The sequence below is a fragment of the Bison bison genome, unplaced genomic scaffold (assembly GCF_000754665.1).
Source record: "Bison bison bison isolate TAMUID 2011002044 unplaced genomic scaffold, Bison_UMD1.0 scf7180017864508, whole genome shotgun sequence".
NCBI classification, from domain to species: Eukaryota; Metazoa; Chordata; class Mammalia; order Artiodactyla; family Bovidae; genus Bison; species Bison bison.
Genome location: NW_011495064.1, coordinates 7,611,386 through 7,616,852, shown reverse-complemented (window position 1 = coordinate 7,616,852; position 5,467 = coordinate 7,611,386). Strand labels below are relative to the sequence as shown.

The following is a 5,467-nucleotide window of genomic DNA, read 5'->3' as shown; positions in this document are numbered from 1 at the left end:
AGAGGGGATGACTCACTGTGACCTAGGCCCCGTGGATGTCCCCCACCCCCACGGCGGGGCCCCTGGGCACGATTTCCGGTGGAGCTCTCGACCCCAGGTACGCTCACACTCCTGTCCCCAAGCCGGACCTTCAGCAAGCCTCAGGCGCTTTGTTGATCTTCTCTGAACCGCCGTTTCCTCTTCTGCGAAAAGGGATCTTAACAGCACCGACCTCGTGGAGCAGTTGTGGGGTTTCAAGGCGCAGAGTTGATGCTCCACAAATCACCTGCTGCTTTTACTGTTACTCTTATGGGCCCGGACAAGAGAACAGCAGTGCATGTGGTCCAGTCTTGGTATCAGACTTCCTGGCCAGACCTCGTGGGCTTTTAAGCTTAAAACTCACTTAAGTTCGTTTTGAACTCAGAGGAATGCAATGAATGGGTCACACCTACATCTCCCTGGGGAGGGTGGGCGGAGGGAGGAGGCTGAGGTCCCAGTGCACCCCCTTGGTTCCAAGGAACCCTTCCCTTTCCAATCTGTGCCTCCAGCGAGTGACTGGCCCCCAGCTTGTTTTGAGGACTTCATAGGCCAACCTCCCAGGAGACACGGAGTCAACGATGATTGTTTCCTTCCTAACAGAACACACCACCCCTTCCTGTATCCCTTCCCGCCTGGGCAGACGCTGGTGTCCCTCACCCATCTCTTGATATCTACATCAGAAACTCAGGAACTGAGACAACTTCAGCTGCCCCAGATAATTCTGAGATGGAAGAAAGCATAAATCGTCCAGCAGCCACAGCTCTTCTGCTCTAATGCCTGTCTTGAGACCACAAATGATATTTTTCTTTTTTTTTTCTTTTTCTTTTATCTGGTTCCAGAGTTCATATGGGAAATAGATGGGGAAACAGTGGAAACAGTGTCAGACTTTATTTTCGGGGGCTCCAAAATCACTGCAGATGGTGATTGCAGCCATGAAATTAAAAGATGCTTACTCCTTGGAAGGAAAGTTATGACCAACCTAGATAGCATATTCAAAAGCAGGGACATTACTTTGCCAACAAAGGTCCATCTAGTCAAGGCTATGGTTTTTCCTGTGGTCATGTATGGATGTGAGAGTTGGACTGTGAAGAAGGCTCAGCACCGAAGAATTGATGCTTTTGAACTGTGGTGTTGGAGAAGACTCTTGAGAGTCCCTTGGACTGCAAGGAGATCCAACCAGTCCATTCTGAAGGAGATCAGCCCTGGGATTTCTTTGGAAGGAATGATGCTAAAGCTGAAACTCCAGTACTTTGGCCACCTCATGCGAAGAGTTGACTCATTGGAAAAGACTCTGATGCTGGGAGGGACTGGGGGCAGGAGGAGAAGGGGACGACAGAGGATGAGATGGCTGGATGGCATCACTGACTCGATGGACGTGAGTCTGAGTGAACTCTGGGAGTTGGTGATGGACAGGGAGGGCTGGCGTGGTGCGATTCACGGGGTCGCAAAGAGTCGGACATGACTGAGTGACTGAACTGAACTGAACTGAACTGAGAGTTCATATGGATCCTCTTTCTCGGAGGAACAGGCTTCAATTTGGGGCTGGTGATAAAGCATTATGAGAACTCGTCACATGTCCCATCTCGTAGTGAATTTCTATTTAGGTGATGGTTCTCAAAACCCAACTTGCATGTTAGAATCACCGAGAGGATCTGGACTGCTGATGCTCAGATAAGCGTCATCAGAATCTCTGCAGCTGACACCCAAATATCAGAATTTTGAAAGCTCCCGTGCATGTGCGCTAAATTGCTTCAGTCATGTCCAACCCTTTGCAACCCCATGGACTGTAGCCCACCAGGCTCCTCTGTCCATGGAATTTTCCAGGCAATAATACTGGAGTGGGTTGCCATGTCCTCCTCCAAGGGATCTTCCTGACCCAGGGATCAAACCCTTGTCTCTTAGGTCTCCTGCACTGGCTGGCAATTTCTTTACCAGTAGTGCCACTGCAGTCCCTTGGACTGCAAGGAGATCCAACCAGTCAATCCTAAAGGAAATCAACCCTGAATATTCACTGGAAGGACTGATGCTGAAGCTCCCAACAATTTGGCCACATGATGTAAAGAGCTGACTCAGTGGAAAAGACCCTAATGCTGGGAAAGATTGAAGGCAGGAAGAGATGGGGACGACAGAGGGTGAGATGGTTGGATGGCATCACCAACTCAATGGACATGAGTTTGAGCAAACTCAAAGCCTGGGGTGCTGCAGTCCATGGGGTTGCAGAGAGTCAGAACTACTTAGAGACTGAACAACACGTGTCACCGTAGACCCAGGTGATTGCAACACGTGTGCAGGATTGCAAACAAGTGTGTGTCCAGACCTACAGTGCTGCCGATTCTCTGCATCTTCCACTTGAAACTGCTTCATCGCATGTGTCCAAGTGGCAGTTAATGAAACTGACATGGGGGGACCAGCTCAACACTGCAGAACTAGCCCAGAAGTGATACAACTGTCTTACTGTTTATGCAATGGAAGTTTTAAAAGTCATTTACAAGTAGAAAGTAAAATTGATTTGTGCGATCATGTAGAAATAATAATTACATTTTCATTTTTCTTTATGTTCTGATGCCTCGGACAAACCCATACCCCAGCTGTTCTGCTAGATGCCTGGGCCCCTAGACCCAAGGAGGACCCTCAAACAGCCCCCCATTGTGGGGATGAGACCTGAAGGCCTGCCCTTCTCACCTGTGACCACTGTTCTGCTGGGATCCTGAAATCATCATCTCCCTCACTCAGCTGCGCTGAATGCCTTCCCTGGCTCGTCCTCCCTCTGTTTCCTAGGTAACAGGTGTGTCCACCTGCCCTGGTCCACCCTGGGTTGGAGGCTTCAGAAGGTGGAGGCTGTCACATAAGTCACTGTCTGCTCTGGTCTCAGCATCACACAGATACTGTAGATGCAGGGTATACTTTAAGTCAGAGACCTTTCATGAAAATGACGACACATGTAGTTTGACAAAAGTGTGTGAGCAACAGAAAAAACAGAACACTTCTGGAGTGTGTGTCCCTCACTCCCCTCCCATCTCTGAGACTCTCACTTGGGAGACTCGACTGCCTGCTACCCCCAGACCACCTTCCTTAAGAGAGACTGTGTGTGTTAGTCACTCAGTCGTGTCCGACTCTTTGCGACCCCATGGACTATAGCCTGGCAGGCTTCTCTGTCCATGGAATTCTCCAGGCAAGAATACTGGAATGGATTGCCATTCCCTTCTCCAGAGGTACTTTCTAACCCAGGGATCGAACCCTAGTCTCCTGCATCGCAGGCAGATTCTTTACCATTTGAGCTACAGGGAAGTCTAAGAAAGACTGTATTCCCTGAGAATTTTCAGTCTCTCTCCTACCTGGCAAGCTCCTCAGATCATGTGACCCTCTTCAGGAGGACCATCTTACAATGCATGAAAGAAACAGCACCTGGTTGACTGGTACAGCATGCTCTCATGGTCTGAAACACAAGACGCTGCCCATGACCAATGAGGCATGACACTTTGAAGATTGCCCATTGTGAACATTCAGGCCAGACATGACAGCTCTAAAGAGGGAGCGTTTATGTGCTTGTTTCCTTGACTCCCCAAAGCTAAAATGCTGGTGAACTCTGAGCCTCTCATTTATATCATAAACCATCGAGTTCAGAAGGATGTACATTCATGTAAAGAGCACAAGGTATTTTTCCCACCCAGAGGAGCAGAGTTCAGCAGGAGGCAAGAAGAAAAGCAGAGAAGAGATGCCTGGTGTTTGCTGACCCTGGACAGTCACTGAGAGGAGACTCAGCACCCCATTCTCCCCTGCCACCAAACAAAAGAGAGACCCTGGCCTCCTCCCGAGAGAGGAGGCTTGAGGGGACTCTGGAAGAGACCAGAATCCCTGGGCTCCCCAAGGTGTAGCCCTGGACACCACCCATGTCATAGCAAAGACTTGGGTCCAGCATGGCCCAGGCCAAGGGGCAGCTGGACAACAGAAATGCTGGGCCTGGGCCAGGCTGCCTCGCTAGGTCCAGTGTTCAGAGTCCCAGACCCTCCAAGGGGACATCAGCGGGGCTGAGATGAGCTGGCACAGGTTGGGACCAGCAGGGCAAGCTCAATCTCCACTGGGGGATGTAAGTCCAGAGAATGACCTTCAGGCAGAACCCTCATCCGGACCCCAGGACAAGCCGAAAGCTTTCCCTACCTCCACCCCATCACGTCCGAAGAATCCCAGTTACCGTCCAGAGGAAAACAAGCTGCTTGAAGAGGGAAGAGTTCTGAACAGATTCTCTTAGGTTATGCAAAGAGACTGAGCCGTAACCCAGTGCAGACTAAACAACTCTGTATTGCCAAGATGTTTTTTTTTTAGCTGGCATCAGATGGAAATGAGGCTTCACACGCTAAGCTGACTTCAGTCGTGGAAAAGTTTTTCAAAAATTACATGTTCGCACAAGGGGCCTCTGTGACTCTGGCTACGCCTGGTTCTTTTTGTTGTTGTTATTTATGGAACTGCCGGTAAGTGTTCACAGAACCACAGTGTTCCCTGAGAGGGGTTTAAAAACCACTGTCCTAGATGGACTTCCTTCTACGGTCTAGTTTTTCTGCTCCGTTCACACATTTTCCATCCACTGGCCTCCAAATAATGACTTTTTAAATCTATGTCTCTTTCTACGTCCTGTCACCGCAGCTTCGTAGCTTTAATGGGCTGGAGGCTTCCTTTCTCCACATAAGTAGTTTACGCGTAAAGTTTACACGTAAGTGTAAAAGTTTCTTCTTCAGAAGGACACAGCTCTTCTGATGAAGGCCGTGGGACGGGCAAGCATTCGGGCCCACAATATTAGCAAGGACCCTAAGGAGAAGCACGAGGAACTTCCTTCCAACTGCTACCACCCCAGCAGGGACAGGCATTCCCACTCACATAGCAGCAGCATCCGTGGTGTCAGTAAGCACAGCACCGATGAGCTGCCACCCACTGTTCTGAGGAGTCCTGTGGGCCTGAGCAGTGCTGGCATCTCCTCCAGTTCTGACTCTTCAGGGAAGAAGCTGTGTATCAATGATGTATCTCAGCACCATCACTCCACAATGAGCGCAAATTCCACAAGTTCAGGTGGACGATGGACATCTCAGCACCCTCGTGAAACTGGACAAGAAGCCAGTGGAGACCAATGGCTCTGATGTCAATCACGAGCACAGGTCAAACAGCCAGCATATGGACCTTCATCATGTTGGACTCACTGTTAAGTGCCCAAGGAATGAACGTGTATTCATTTCTTTAGGTCAATTTTTCCTTTACTTTTTTAATTTAAAAATTGTTAGCATGAAAAACTTCCTCCTGACATGGAAATTTCTGTGATCATCTTTCTACTCAAGTTCCTCTGATTGTTAAGAATTTTACCAATCAGACAGCTACACGTAAACTAGAAGAGGAGAGCCGGGGAGAAAGTATAAAATATCAGAAAACTTCCATGGAAAATAAACTACTTCTTAACCTCCTT

At 49.1% G+C, this 5,467-nt stretch overlaps 1 protein-coding gene across 8 annotated transcripts in view; it reads right to left on the bottom strand.

The window, feature by feature from the left end:
- The window catches only part of IL1R1 (interleukin 1 receptor, type I), a 137,664-nt gene that overhangs the window by 50,728 nt on the left and 81,469 nt on the right, over window positions 1-5,467 (bottom strand). The gene's annotated exons all lie outside the window — the stretch shown is intronic.